This window comes from Rissa tridactyla, chromosome Z, assembly GCF_028500815.1.
Source record: "Rissa tridactyla isolate bRisTri1 chromosome Z, bRisTri1.patW.cur.20221130, whole genome shotgun sequence".
In the NCBI taxonomy this organism is placed as follows: Eukaryota; Metazoa; Chordata; class Aves; order Charadriiformes; family Laridae; genus Rissa; species Rissa tridactyla.
In genome coordinates, this window is record NC_071497.1 from 15,825,024 (window position 1) to 15,840,744 (window position 15,721).

Genomic DNA, 15,721 nt, shown 5'->3' on the forward strand with positions numbered 1-15,721 from the left:
AAGTATGATATACTTCCCTCGTCATTCACTAATGGCTATAAGGATGGGGTACAGACTAACTTGTATTTTCTTTCATCTGGTATGCACTTTTCAAAGCTAGTAACCTAACCACCTCTTGGCTTCACTTTCTTCTATGAAAAAAAAAAAAAAGGTGTCCTGCATTTTGGAAAAAATAAATTTCTAAAACCACAGAAATTCTCAGGTTTTGTTTGTTTCATTTATAAAATGAACAAGAATTATTTATTATATCAGTACTGATAGAATGAAAGCAATCACCACATGTTTTCTTGTTTGCTTTCTTGGACTTTTTTTTAAATTATTAATGGTTTCCAGCATATATGCTTGATAATGGGTATATATAGATATGCAGTCAAAATAATCAGGCACACTGAGAATTTTGAAACCTTGAGGGGGGAGGCTTAAAAACAAACAAACACTATTTCAGAAAACAGTTAATTACTGAAATCAAAGCTTGATGAACCAGAAAACTGTATTCGTCAACCACATTAATGAAGAATAAATACTTCTATTTGGCTGCTAGTAGAACATTAAAATTGCACAAATCTGAAGTGCACACAGGTCACTGAAATTCACTAATTCCTTTGGTTATCACACACAATGTTTAATCTTTCATTGGTTACATCTACTAGGGGAAAACAAACACTCATGTGCAATAACAGCAGAATAGGTTTTTCAGAAAAAAACCCCTTCCCTTTCTCCTTAGGAAGTTGTTCTTACTTTGATCTACTTATACCCAAGCTGTAATGGGTTCACATTTGCTGGCTGCCAGGTGCCTGCCAAACCTCCCTCTCACTACCCCTCGTCAGCAAGAGAGGAGGACAAAATAAGATGAAAATTCGTGCAGGCTGAGGTAAGGAAAAGGAAAATCACTCACCAGTTACTGTCATGGGCAAAACAAATTAAACTTGGGGAAAACTGGCTTAATTTCTTGACAATTAAAAAAAGAGTGGGACAGTGAGAAACAAAGACATAGATGGGGGACAGTGTAAGTCACCATGGTGTTCTCCAGCAGATGCAGGGGAATCTCTGCTCTAGAACCTGGAGTACCTCCTACCCTTCCTTCTTCACTGACCTTGGTGTGCACAGGGCTGTTTTTATCACATTTTCTCACTCCCCTCTTCCACAGCTGCTTTGTAGCTTTTTTTGCACTTTCTTAAATATGTTTTTGCAGAAGCACCGACAGCATGGCTGGTGGGCTCAGCTTTGGCTGATCAGTGGGTCTGTTTTGGAGCCGACTGGAAACCATCTAGAACTGGCTGTGTCTGGTGTGGGTAGTCCCTGACCTCTCCTCACAGAAGCCACCCCTGCAGCCCCCGACGGCCAGCACCTGGGCACCAGGACCCAATACACAAATTGAGCTATATGCTGTGTTTTCTTTCACATACTTGAGTATGACAATGCAGTTCTATTATAAATACACATCATACCCATTGCTTAAGTAATAACATATTTATAGTAATTGTGTTTCCTTAACACAAACACTATGTCAGTGTATCTCTTTATCCTGAAGGACAATCACAATAAAATATTTTAGTGCCTCATATGCATTATTGATCAGAAATATGGTTTGACAAATACAGACGCATTCTGTAAGATAATAATTTATTTGAATATTGAACAAGCTGTTCCATCCAACTTTTATTCAGGATTAGTGAAAAAATGTGGAGGGTTTGCTGCAGGATCTTGTCAACAACTAGAAAAAGGCTGCTTCAGTGCCACAGCAGGAGGGCTACTCCAAGAAAAAGGACAAGCCAGGAGCTGTGGGGGTCCACAGCACAGAGAGGGGTGCAGCCCCACAGACCCCAAACGTGGCTAGCATGGCGATGGTGATAGGTCCCATTAACAGCCCCATGGTCATCAGACAAGGCAAAGTAATGAATCAGGCCAGGGTCCACCCACATGACTGTTCAGGAGCATCAAGGGACAGGGCTGGAAGCTCACTGTACAGAATTAAAGACCATGTGTTCCCATGGGGCTGCTCAGGACTACACAGGGCTGTGGGTACATGCAGGACCTGAATAGATGAAAGCAATGCATTTTATGGCTTTGTTTTTAGATTTTTTATTGCTTTACTGATTTTCTTTCTTGAGAGGTATAGTTTAAGATTATTATTTTATTTTCTCAGCTTTGGTCTAGTGAAAATATACCCTAGATGTAATTTGGAGAGGTAAAGAGATGTAGTGGAGATAGAGTCTCATCCTTCTTTTTTTTCCTGCTCCTTTTGTATTCAGTTTTTATTATTTGGCTGAAATGAACAAACATTTATGACTGTAGCTAGTTACACTGGAGAGAGTGGAAGAACACTGCTATCCCATCTTGGCACCTGAAAGATGAAGATGGAAAAGTTATGAGGAGTGAATACCCACCTGCTGAGTGTATCAGACCCTGGATTTCAATATCAGTTACACTACCAGTCTTCGCATATACTTGACAAGTTATTTTGCTGCTATGTTTTATGCTAGTTTTAAGTGTTGATTCTTTAAATTATAGATTTTTGGTCATATTCTACACATAGATCTGTCAGCCTGGGTATGAACTGGTACTTCCACTCCTTGTTTTAAGGATAAAACCAATAACAGACCACTGTTAGACACACTTTTCATTATCTGTAACTTTGGCTAATTTGTTATGAAGGACAAACAGGAAAAGAAGGGAAGAATTACAGTCAGATAATTACCTCTCTTTTAATACGTTAAGAATAACAAAGGATGTAATAATGAGATTATACAGTTAGCCTCATAATTTTACATTTATTTTGAGAAGTAAAGGCTTAAGGAATACAAGAACTTCAGTTTTGAGGTGCATGCAATGATCTGTGATATGCACTAATGTTTTTGTTTAACAATTTTAATGAAACCCTGGTAAACTCGCTATCTAGCTACAATCTCAATTTAATTTTAAAAAAAAAAAAGGTTAATTTTTTCTTGTTGGGAAAAATGTCAAATAGAATGTGCTATTAAGATAAGAATGGGAAAGAGAAAAAAGGCTAATTTTCGCTTGGTTTTGTTTTGATTTGGTTTGGTTTGGTTTTAAAAGCCTAACCCAGCTTTGGGATGGGGTTTCTGTTTTTTCAAGCCTCTTCTCAGAATATCCCATTCTGTTATATGTCCCACAAATTAAACTGGCTTAGAATGGCCTTTGGATGTCAGTTAATATTTTCATGTCGTGGATAAAGAGGTTTAATTCATGGTTATTTGTGCTTAAGGAGCTTAAAAGAGAACTGACAGTAGAAATTTAATTCCTCTTCCACACCGTTCACAGATAACATTCAGTGTAAATCCTCTAAGAAAAGCTGTCCTAGTGACCACAAGGACGTCTTGATAGAGCTCAGTGGTAGCTCACCTGCATCCTGGTCTGCATCCTGAGTGGGGACAACTTAAGCCCAGCCTTACCTTACAAAACTGTGTAATATTATGCAGCATCTGTTGTTCACACCAGGCAACGCTTCAGACCTGCAAGTCAACACCATTTTGGAGTATAGAGCAAAGATTTAAGCCCACCAAATGCTGAAAGTGACAGAAAGCTTTTTCAAATTACTGAAAGCTTTCCTGGAGGCAAACAAACAAATAATAAATGTGATCCTGGCAGTTTCCCATCCATCTGGAGGTTTTATTTAATCCAGTAATCCAAGGCTCAAATTCCTGCAGGTACAGGTTCACCAGAAACCTGTAATTTAGGTTTTCAGAGTGACCAATGTTGAGTTAGCATTGCAGTTGTCATCTAAACGTAAGATACCTTGATTTCAGGCTTTGTAGTTGCCCCATGAAGTGTTTTACATCATTATCTGTTAGTTTATTTTACAGGAGGTGGTAACCTCAGCTTCTCATAGAAAACCTGACAGTAAGGTCAGCACTACAAATTTTAGTAAGCATCATTACTGACTGCTTTCCATGTCACAGTGTTGTAGGAGGCTTCAAGTGGGGAGGTTGTCACAAATGTGGTCGGGGTGTCATTGCTCATCTTTTTCATAAAGGATAAGGAAAATAGGTTTTTCAAGTATAATACAACATAAAAAGACAGATATGGAAAAGAAAATAGAAGGAAAAATTGGGAAGAAATCAAGAACTAGGCCGTGAATTCACAAGATCAGCAGGGGAATAGGTGTCCCCTGTAGCACCCAAGGGATTACACTGTCACACAGCCACACACACCTCTTAACTGCCCCACGCAGCTTCCAGGACTACAGATGACTACCTGAGAGCTAACTTGTGTGTTTTGTTCAACCTTGCAATCTGTACGGTACATCAACCATCTGTAAGGTTTCATCTCCACTTCCACCTCAGAAGAAAACGTTAGTGGGTTTGCTCATAATACGGTCATCTGACCATGTCTGCCATTCATCAGACCCACAGAAGCTGGTTTTCTACATCATTGCAGCAGAAGAGACTTAGGGAATCAACTGCAGCACACAGAAGTATCACACTGATGGACAAAGCAGAAGTACATTAGCAATTGACAAGAACATTTGGAAAAAATGCAAGAAATATTACCAGTATTCCTCTGTTTTGGGCAACTGAATTTATAAATAGATAATTGGACTACTTGAAGAAAAGCAATGAAAATTAACATTTAATTTGTTTATTGACAAAACTTACTTATCACATAGCTGGGAGAGCAGAAAAGGCAATTACCTGGGATCCAGATAAATTTGCAATGATGTAAAGTGGAAAGGCTGTGTGTGGTCCTGTTTCTAAATTCCACAGGAATTTCTTATTCCTAAAGCTCTGCTTCAGTAAGTGGTATCTTTACTGTGGTATACTTGTGAAGCTATTATGCTAAGAACACTAGTACAATCAGTATTTATTGCTCTAGGTTATCCTGAAACTATAATGCAAAGTAAAAGCTTAAGCAGAACTACTTATTAAGACTCTTATGAAAGTCTTGTTAAACAGCAGTGAGAGAATATGATTCTTTAAGGTCATTGTTAATGTGTCAGAGAGATGTTTGGTTTTTTCTTAATGGTTTAGTAATCTCTAATAGGGATTTGGAATCCCTTTCATTCTTTCCTTTTACATGATCCATCACATAGACATTAACTTTCAACCACACTATTTTTCCTCTTACTGGATGAGGTTTAATAGGTAAATATTGTTTTTTTCTATCATATAAACTTTGGTCAAAACCCCCAAAACCCACAGTAAATGTTGATAGAATCCTTCTTAAAAAGTAAAATCAAATTTTTGGTAAGGATATTAATAAATTGTATCTCAGCAGATACTATAATGAGTCCTATAGCCATTTTCTTAAATGAGTAGGATGGGGGGGAAAAGTGAAATAAATTAATTGAAGAAAAAGTTTTAAAAATCTAATGGATAACAACAAGCAATAAAACTGTAGATCAAAGAAAAGTCAGCTATGTGCATTGATGAAAAGGCTCAGTTTTATGATGCTCTGCTGAGGCAAATTGACTGAATACTGTGATGGGTGAAGTCTGCTATAACTAGATTTGCACAAATGTGAAAGTCTTACACACTGCACTCTTAAGTTTAAATCAGTATTGTGATTTCTGAGGTCTTGCGCTATGGAATTACTATTTTGTAAACTTCCTCAAGAGAATATTCCACTGGTCTGTTCTGATTTAAGCTCATTAATTCAAGGAGTTGTAACCTAAAGTAGAGCTTAAGTTAAAATCTTAAAAGAAGACTTAACCAACCTTTAAGGATTTGGTTTGAGCTATGAAACTCAAACAAACTCCAAGAACAAAATTAAGCCTGTGTGTGTTACCTTCAGGAATATCTTCATGTACATACTACATGTCAACTTGTGGCTACTCAGAAAGGTGTTTAAATACTAGCAGCCAACACTGGGTGTTGGCCAACACAGCCAAGAATACTTTTGAGCAGAAAGGACTTGAATAGATTTACTTTGCAATTAGTAGATACCACTTATTTCTGTTGTTCATTGCAAACTAGTCTGGATTCAGCTTCGCGAATAGGTTGCGTTTGCATTTGGGAAGGTTAGTAAGTGGACAGGAGGAGGGAACTGAACCTCACTCATAAAACCCACAGTGCTGCACAGCTTGAAATTTGAATAAGAGTGTTTGTTCTTCTTCCTGTGCTTTTACTGTTTTTCTGATAAGGGCTAATTCTACAAGAGATCAGTGTGTTCTGTGACCTGCATTTAGCCTTTTTCTTGTGAACTGGACTTCAAACACACTAAAGAGGGTAAAGTAAAACAGATGCGGATAAGGTGGTTATGAAGAAAACGGGTTTAGAGGCAAAAAAAATGGGATCTGATAGTTTCCTTTTATGGAAGTAAAGGGAAAAAAATATGACTAGATAGTGTGAGTAACTTAAATCTTTGACTGGAAGTACTTATCACTTGAGTTCTCCTACTTACTCCAGATTGGAAAAGAGATTATGTATGTTCTCATTGAAAGAATTTCCATGGATTTCCATAAACTTTTTTCCATCTGTGCTTCTGTGTTAACTTTTGTCTGCCTTGATCCCCTCAGAAGTCTGTTTTGAATGCCTCCTTTCCAGCACTGCGCTGTATTTTGTCTCCCTACTTTTGCTAAGTTCTTTTTTAAAAGAGCCTGATTCTTACAGTTTTAATTAATTTGACCAGCTACAATTCCTTTTGGGTTTTTGTTTGCTTGTTTGTTTGGTTTTGTTTATGGTATCTTTAGATATCTGCATGTTAGGTCACTTTGTATTAACAGACATGATTTTGAAAGACCATAAAGATAGTAGCTTCTGCTTCTTTATGCATACAATATTGCTTTTGTAATTAATGCAAAAATCACCTAACTCCAGGTCAAATGACTAAATACAGCACAAGCGCAAGATGCAAAGTAATCTAAAGTTAGCATAAGTGAGCATGACTTTCAATAAGGCTTGAGAAAATTCTCTATTGGATAGAATAAGTCATTTGTATAATACATGCATGGCAGGGTAACATAACTTACTTTAGGATTCCACTTTCAACATCGATTGAAGTTAGAGCACAGCAGGAAAACTGTGCTTTTCCAAGAATTCAGGAATGAATAGAGCTTTCTGCATTTTTCCCTACAGATGCAGTTTTAATTCCTGTGATCAAATAGCAAATTCAGGTTAAACATGGGGAGCTGTCAGATGGTTAACTGTGGTGCTTAAAGAAATATCATCTCTTTTTAATTTTTTTTCTCCCTACATAACATAGAATCATAGAATAGAATCATTTACATTGGAAAAGATCCTTAAGATCATATGAGGAGAGGCTGAGGGAGCTGGGCATGTTTAGCTTGGAGAAGAGGAGGCTGAGGGGAGACCTCATTGCCCTCTACAACTACCTGAAAGGAGGGTGGAGAGAGGTGGGTATTGGCCTCTTCTCCCAGGTGAATAATGACAGGACCAGAGGAAATGGTCTGAAGTTGCCGCAGGGGAGGTTTAGATTAGATATTAGGAAGAATTACTTTACTGAAAGAGTGGTCAGGCACTGGAACAGCCTGCCCAGGGAGGTGGTTGAATCACCATCCCTAGAGGTGTTTAAGAAATGTCTAGATTTGGCACTTCAGGGCATGGTCTGAAGGGCAGAGATTGTAGGTTGTTGGGTTTTTTATTTTTGGGGGTTTTTTTGGGTGTGTGTGTATGGTTGGACTCGATGATCTCAAAGGTCCTTTCCAACCATGAAGATTTTATGATTCTATGATTCTATGATCATCATATCCAACTGTTAAACTAACACTGCCAAGTCCACCACTAAACTATGTCCCTAAGCATCATATCTACAAATCTTTTAAACACCCCCAGGGATGGTCACTCAACCACTTCCCTGAGCAGCCTGGTCCAATGTTTGATAACCCTCTCAGTGAAGAAATTTTTCCTTATATCCAACCCAAAACTCCCCTGGTGCAACTTCAGTCTGTTTCCTCTTGTCCTATCACTTGTTACTTGGGAAAAGAGACCAGCACCCACCTCCTTTCAGGTAGTTGTAGAGAGTCATAAGGTCTCCCCTCTGCTTTCTCTTCTCCAGGCTAAACAACCACAGTCCTCTCAGCTGCTCCTCATAAGATTTGTGCTCTAGACCCTTCACCAGCTTCATTGCTCTTCTTCGGACATGCTCCAGTACCTCAACGTCTTTGTTGTTGTGAAGGGCCCAAAACTGAACACACTATTCAAGGTGCAGTCCCACTGGTGTTGAGTCAGTATAGGGGGACAATCACTACCCTAGTCCCACTTACCACAATTTTTCTGATACAGGCCAAATGCTATTGGCCTTCTTGGCCAGCTGGGCACTCTGCTGGCTCATATTCAGCTGGCTGTCAATCAACACCCCCAGGTCAACACTCCCACACAATTTGCTGTCATCTGCAAACTTACTGAGGGTGCACTCAATCCCCTCATCCAGATCATTGATAAAGATATTAAAGAAAACTGGCCCCCTATCATTAAGTTCTAACATGGTAGCAGAAAACAATTTAAATAACTCTTAACTAACTCATAGATGAAGAATCCAAAATCTGTATTTTTCCAGACTCTGTGCTGGACCACAGTGAAAAAGTTGAGGTCATCATCAATGGGACGTTTGACAGCACACTAAATCAGAATTGTTGCATATTTTCCCATAATAAGATTAAATACTGTTGGTTTAGAAATACAGATTCTGAACAGTAATGTTCATAGGTTTGACAATGACCTGGTGTTCAAAATGTTTAGTCTAAAATATTTACTCATCAATTTACATGGTACAGCTAGCTTTCCTCACTGGGGTTCAAATTCATATTCTAACTGGAGTATTTGATGGAGACAATAACATTTGAGCTGTCAAGTTAGTGTGTTTTTTTAAAATTTTTGTTAATTTCTTTTTTCTGGCCATGAGAAATGCTGTTGAAATAGGACCGTTTTCATGAGTAACATCTCAATAATACGAAGGGCGGACAATCTAATGCTGAATAATTTAAAATCAGAGTATGATGAGGAAATCCCCATAAGTGCCTAATTAAAAAATTATTTCAGTGTCTCATCCTCTTATTACATCTTCAGATTGCTTGGGGATAAAATAACATCTATCTTGTTATGGACACACTGCTTGTAGTATATGGACATATGGGTACTCTCATTACTAAACACAACCATATTATCACTAATTTGAACATGTTAAGGTGCTTAAAGGTCCATTAACCAGGGGCTAATTTTTCCCAAACTCTTCAAGTGACTGGTAATTACCATATTGTCTAGTAAAAAAGAAGGGGAGAAGGGAGGTGGATGGAGTGAAGAAATGCGTTAGCATTCTACTAAGCAACCATTTAGCATTTACATTCAAGTCTGAACATATTACATTTCCTGATGTTGAAGGTTCATTAATTCACGTCAGTGTGAAATACCAAGGCAGTTTGTGTGTCCGGACACTTTTTTAATTCCATGTCCCAAAAATAACCTTGAAAGGAAGTCATAGTCTGCAAATAATGACAACTTCTACTTAACGTAGAAAGCAGGTAATTAAACGCATTTCTTGAAAGGTTATAGTCACAACTGTGTGGGAACACTGTCATTGTTAAGTGCTGAAAAATAAGACCTAGAGTTAAATTCATCTACATTATATATAGCTCTCACCATTTTTTTTGCCTGCTTTCAGATACATATGTAGTTATTAATAAAAGGTACAGCCATAATTATGGGTTCTCCCCCAAAATGTAATTCAGCAGTCAGATTTTTGGCATGTTACATTTCACGTGTGTATTTAAAATGAGCAAAACCAATGTACATTAGGTGTAAACATTTACTGTAGAAGCTTTTCTTTCACTAAATTAATTGCTGTGAAAAGCTTCTGATTTTTCCACAGCTTTTAAAATCTCTAAAAAATAAGTAAACACTTTAAAAAAATATATACTTTGTCTTCCGTACTTGTACAGTAAAACTGAAATTCTTAGGGACATTTGTGTTGCCATTCTCTTCTATGAAGTTAACGGTTCAGAATGATGTCTTTCATTATATAATTGCTGTTCCTTAATTAAATTGGAAACCAAGTTTCTAAATAGGTGTTATGATGTGAGAAGGGACACTAGTAGGACAGTGAAGACTTTGTAGGTAAAAACTACGGTTTCTATGATGTATCTCAACACTGTCCATTTGCAAAATTTCAGGCTTCTGTAGTTGCCAAATTGCATATCTCAACTAAAAGCCTGTATTTAATGCAGAAGATTAATCAAACCTTCTTTCTAGTCAGATGTAATTTCATCCAACATGACTTTTTGTAACATATGCTGGGTTGACTGCCCTATGTAATTTTTTTCCCTTTCTTTTATATTTTAGGATTGCACCAAACAGTTTTATTTTATTATTATTCACTAACGCTGTGTGTTTTTACAAACTGAAAACCCAATATGTGATTAACCTAGAAAGCAATTCAGATGCAATTCCATGTGTTCAGAAGGATATCAGGAAAGAGATGAAGCTGCATATTAATTTGAATACTTTTTGACAGATGAAAGAGATGTAGAAATAATCAGGAAAGAAGTGTCTTCGCAGAACCCATGTTGAAACAATTCTGCATTGATTTCAGGATTTCTCTTATATTTCCCAGACTTTCATGGAAATAGATTTCATTTTTAATTTTATATTTGAGCATGGGTGTCATAAGAAGTAGGAATTTGGGATAAGACGTAGGATTTTCAGAGTGTGATAAGGCATCTTGTGCTTCTCCTCTTAGAGCTGATATCCGCCACCTGTTCTCTCTCAATTATTGTTGGGTTGTGTACCTGAGATGAAGGAGGAGCTGTTGTACTTTCCTTCCAAATGGCAGTCACGAATTATATCTCTCTCCTCCCTCCCTCTCCTCTCACGAATGAAGGCCTGAAGAGGCACAAAAAGGACCACCACATGGAAGTGTGTCTTTCTTGGTTTCTTTTCTAAAGCTGGTAAAGTTCTTGCATAGCTCATTTAACTACCCTCGATATGGGAAATGCCAAGAATCAAAATCCTTGCCCTGCCACATGGAATTATATATAACATCATGTTTTTTTAAAATCCCCTTGTTTTAGATAATTTGTTACGTAATGTTAGCCTTAATTTACAATAGGTTTTGCCTGTAGCTTCCATTCCCTACAGTCAAGAGAATAACCACCCCCATAAAAAAAAAAGACCCATGTGGGAAAGTAAACGGCAGGTGGGTTATTGCAGGAGACACAGCATCTCCTCTGCTTTATTAATAGAGATCTGCTGAGAGAGGACACTTGTTTGACAATTCTGAATAATAAATTATTGTTTTAATATTTATACCTCTTCCTCTTTCTCCATGTGTGTGATTTAATGACCCATTTAGCACGTTCCTAATTCCTTAGATATTAGAAATCTCTTTCATAAGTATGTCTTTGTTTGTACTTATTATTTAAACTTTAGAACACATGATGGCTTTGCTTATCTGATGTTACTGTGTGCAGATTAATGATATGTAAACCAGAGCAGTTACTTTTGAGAGGATAATAATAGATATTTGGGCTAAAACCAGCTGGTGAATAAGCACTAAGACCATAGGTTATTTAATAGAAATTGTTTAGACTCACAGAGGCATTAGTAATGACTATAGCTCCTGAACGATTATTCTTTTTTCAGTTTTGCTTGTGTAACACACACAGCCTTATGATTTGTGAACGTGTTGACTCCTCAGCAACATTTGCAGGAGTAAGTCTAGGTTGTGGCTGCCTATGGCGACCACTGAGACTGTTTGAGAGAATCTGTCATTGTAAACATCAGCCAGTAAATTACAGGATAAGCTGTCTAACAATCTTTTCTAGTGTGAAGCATGAACAAGACAATGACAAAAAAAACCTGAATGTGCCATAAACTCTGAATGGAGATGGAATCAGGCAGAATCAAACAGTAATTTAACTTGTAAGAGACTTCTGAATGTCCACGGTCCAATCGCTCACTCAACCCTGAGTCAGTTGAGATCTGGCTGCCCAGGGCCTTGTCCAATCAAACTTTTATTCCTAATATATTATCAGAATCTCCCTTGCTGTACCTTTTCTCTGTTGCATCTTGTTGTGCCACTGCATAACTCCTAGGATGTGTATAAATGCCTGATGAGATATATTCCAGCAGGGACTATTTGTGGATACATTGTGTTGCAACGCAGGAGTCAGGCCATGATGTGCATATTAATGTCATTCTGACCTAATGACATTCCATCTTTCTGAAATTATATCTACTACAGGTGGCATAATGCTCCTTGGACTTAGTGCCAGAATACAACAGAGGCACATTCTGGTTTGTGCTAGGTGCACACCTGTGCTTTATTTACAGTCAACAAGGCACAGTTCCAGAATAATGCAGATATTTGACAGCTTAACGGATGTCCTGCCTGTGCCAAGCTAGGAGTGGAGTGGCAGAATGCGATGCTGTGCCTGGAAGGTACTGTTTGCTTTCATTATTCTGGTTGGAAATTTATCTGCCAGTTACTCTAGGCAGAATCTCATATATGGAATTTCCTCCCAAGTCAGGCTGAAAAGCAACCTGATATACAATGTACTCCAAAATCACCTGTATGATTTTCTGTTTTGATTCAGTTCTTTTCCATCTTTTGATGTTTTATTGTTAAGAGGTTGGCTGCAGACTATTTTATTTGCTTTTTTCATTTGGGTATGGCAAGCGCAGGCAAACTTCGCGAAGAGCTCCTGGTACTTTGTGGTGTCAAGAAGTCTGTCATCTTAGAGGATTTAAGCTGCTGAAGCATGGGCTGGATGAGCAGACAGTGAGGTGGACTGAAAACTGGCTGAACGGCCAGACCCAAAGGATGGTGATGAGAGGAGCAAAGTCTAGTAGGAGGCCAGCAACTAGCAGTGTCCCCTAGGGGTCAGTACTGGGTCCAATGCAGTTTAACACCTTCACTAATGATTTGGACTATGGTGAAGAGTGTACCCTCAGCCAGTTTGCAGACGACACAAAACTGGGAGGAGTGGCTGATATACCAGAGGGTTGTATTGCCAACCAGAGCAACCTGGACAGGTTAGAGAAATGGGCTGACAGGAACATTGTGAGGTTCAAAAAGGGCCAGTACAAAGTCCTGCACCTGGGGAGGAACAAGCATGGGCAACAGTATATGCTGGGGGTTCTCCAGCTGCAAAGCAGCTTGGCAAAAAAAGACCTGTGGGTCCTGGTGGACACCAAGTTGAATGTGAGTCAGCAATGTACCCTTGCAGTAAAGACAGCTAATGGTATCCTGGGCTGCAACAGGATGGATGTTGCCAGCAGGTGGAAGGAGGTAATCCATCCCCTCAGCACCAGTGAGGCCACTGGAGTACTGAGTCCAGCTCTGGGCTCCTCAGTACAAGACAGACATGGATATACCGGAGAGAGTCTAACAAAGGCCATTACATTCACATGTTTGAGGCATTCATAAATGGCACTATAAAATAAATCCAGGAGACTGTTTCTCTTTAACGTTAATAGTAATTTTGTAGGCTTTGCACAATGTTCAGTTTTCTTTTTTGTTCCTCTAATAATCATTTTTGATATGTCTATGTCTTTGGTTGTCTGGAAGGGTGGAATTTTTTTATTTTTTATTTTTTAAAATATTTTAAATTCTTTTATTCTTATTGGAAATATAAGAGAAAATTTGGGAGATGAAGCTGGAGAATAAATTTCTTTTTTTCCTATTGGGGCAAGAAGGAGAGAAGGAGGTGGACAGTTAAAGGCTAATTTAGGACTTCGTTATTTACCATCCTTTTTGCACAGAGCCTCTAGCTTCTTCTGAAGAGCAGTGGATGTCTTGTTCTGGATGATAAGCTTTTAAGTTCCAAACCTTTCCAGTTTCTGTTTTTGTAAGAATTTGGATAAGCTTTTTTATACATACACAAAGATATATAGCAGAGAAGCTACTTCAGAATACAGCCTGTAGACACAGCTACCATGAAGAACCATATACTAGCTGAAAACTGCATCTGGTTCGTTACTGGTGAAAAAAATGTAAAAGCCATAGCTGCAGATAATAGTAGAGTGACACAGTAACAGAAGTAGGTTTTGTGTGTTGGTGTAGGAAAGGAAGCACACCAGACTGCAATTCAGTGCATGCAGAAGTACTTCACTTTTGCAATTTTCAAAAGATGTTGGGAAAATTTTGTGCAAAATTCTGTGCAAACTCCTTTCCTGCACAAAAGTAAAATGCTAAATTGTATTCCTTTCCTTTTTCTTTGTTCCCCAAAACTTATGATGAGAACAGAACTGAGATGGCAAGATTCACAGAAATCTTTGTTTCTTTGAAGCTTTTGTCAAGGAGCTTGTTGGAAACATTGTCTCTCTTCTGTTTCTGACCAAAATGCTGAAAATTTTCTAAGTATTCCTGTCACTTGGTTACTGGGTGTTTGGAAGAAATAATCTTGTTGCAGGGTAATGCTTTATGTGATTGGCCCCACTACAGGGGGGGGAAAAAAATTAGTCCTTTTAAAACTACTAGTTTTGTACTTTGGACACCATTTTGAACCCACTCCACCAGTTTCAGGTAATAACCTTGATCCTGGCCTACCTGTGCATCATCATCTGCTAATGCACAAATGCACAGGAGGCGTCTAAATTATATTAGCTGCGTTTTCAGTTGCTGTGAGCCTGTAAAGCCTATGACAGAAAGACCACTTGAATCAGAATGAGTAGAGGCGGTGTCACTTAGTGCATGGAGTCAGGATACCTTTTGCAGAAGGTAAGGATGATAGCTACAGAAGTCATTTCACAGTTTATGTTTGGAATGACAGGGTAATACTGCAGCAGTTTTCTAGTGGTGCACTTTGTAAGTAGTATATGTAAGGGTTTGTGGAAGAAGATTGTCTGCTCTGGCCAAGGACCTTTTTCAGTGCAACAAGGGATAATAAGAAAAGAGGGAAGCCAGAAACAAGAACGGAGACGAGAACAAATAAGAAACAGAAACAAGAACAAGGACACAAACCTGACAGACAAATGATGAAGGAGGCAGTGATAAGAACCAAGCCTGGTCAGTCACGTTCACTGATGACAGTGTGAGAGAGTCTGAGGATGTTTATTTGAATGAGGTTATCTGATAGGGAACACCAGCAATTGGGAAAATAAGAGCAAAAATAGGAAACCAGAAACAAAATAAGTGGAGGCACAGACCTGATGAAACAAACATGAAGAAAATGACCAGAAATAAACCTCGCCACTCATACTAGTTGGTGGTCTATCAAGAAAATACAGAAGGAGGAAGAGAGGACATTGAGATCTGTGCTTGTATTTTATGTGAGTCTTGCATCTGGGTGCTGCTTGAAGGCAAACTTCTCTGTGTCAGTCTGTGTGACTGGCCAAGTCACTGTCCTCTGTGTGTCCCTCTGGGCTGAATGTGCAGCTTTGAGACCGGTTGAACCTGCACCTGGGAAAGTGGCAGCCAAGTCCTGCAGCTCGGGCAGGGTGAGCCCCGGGCCAGAGTGGCCAGAGTGGCTACAGCCATGCTCCTAACATCCCTTAACATTACAGACATTAAACTACAGAAAATTGTTTCTAAACTAGTTCTGTCCTTTAACCTGATCCTTCTGGAATAAAAAGTAAAAGCTAAAGAAAATTTAAATCTACATGCTTTGTAAAAAAATACAAAACATACAATTTTTTCTCGCTTATTTTGGCTTATTAAGCTTTGTCTATATTTATGCTCAGTGAGCATGCTTATTTGCCCATTTAAATCAATGTAAGTATTTAATTGGTAAATTGCTGATGATGGTAGTAAGTTGCTTACACTTTGTAAAGTGGAAATGTCATCTTTTCTTATAGAATGGACATTTCTC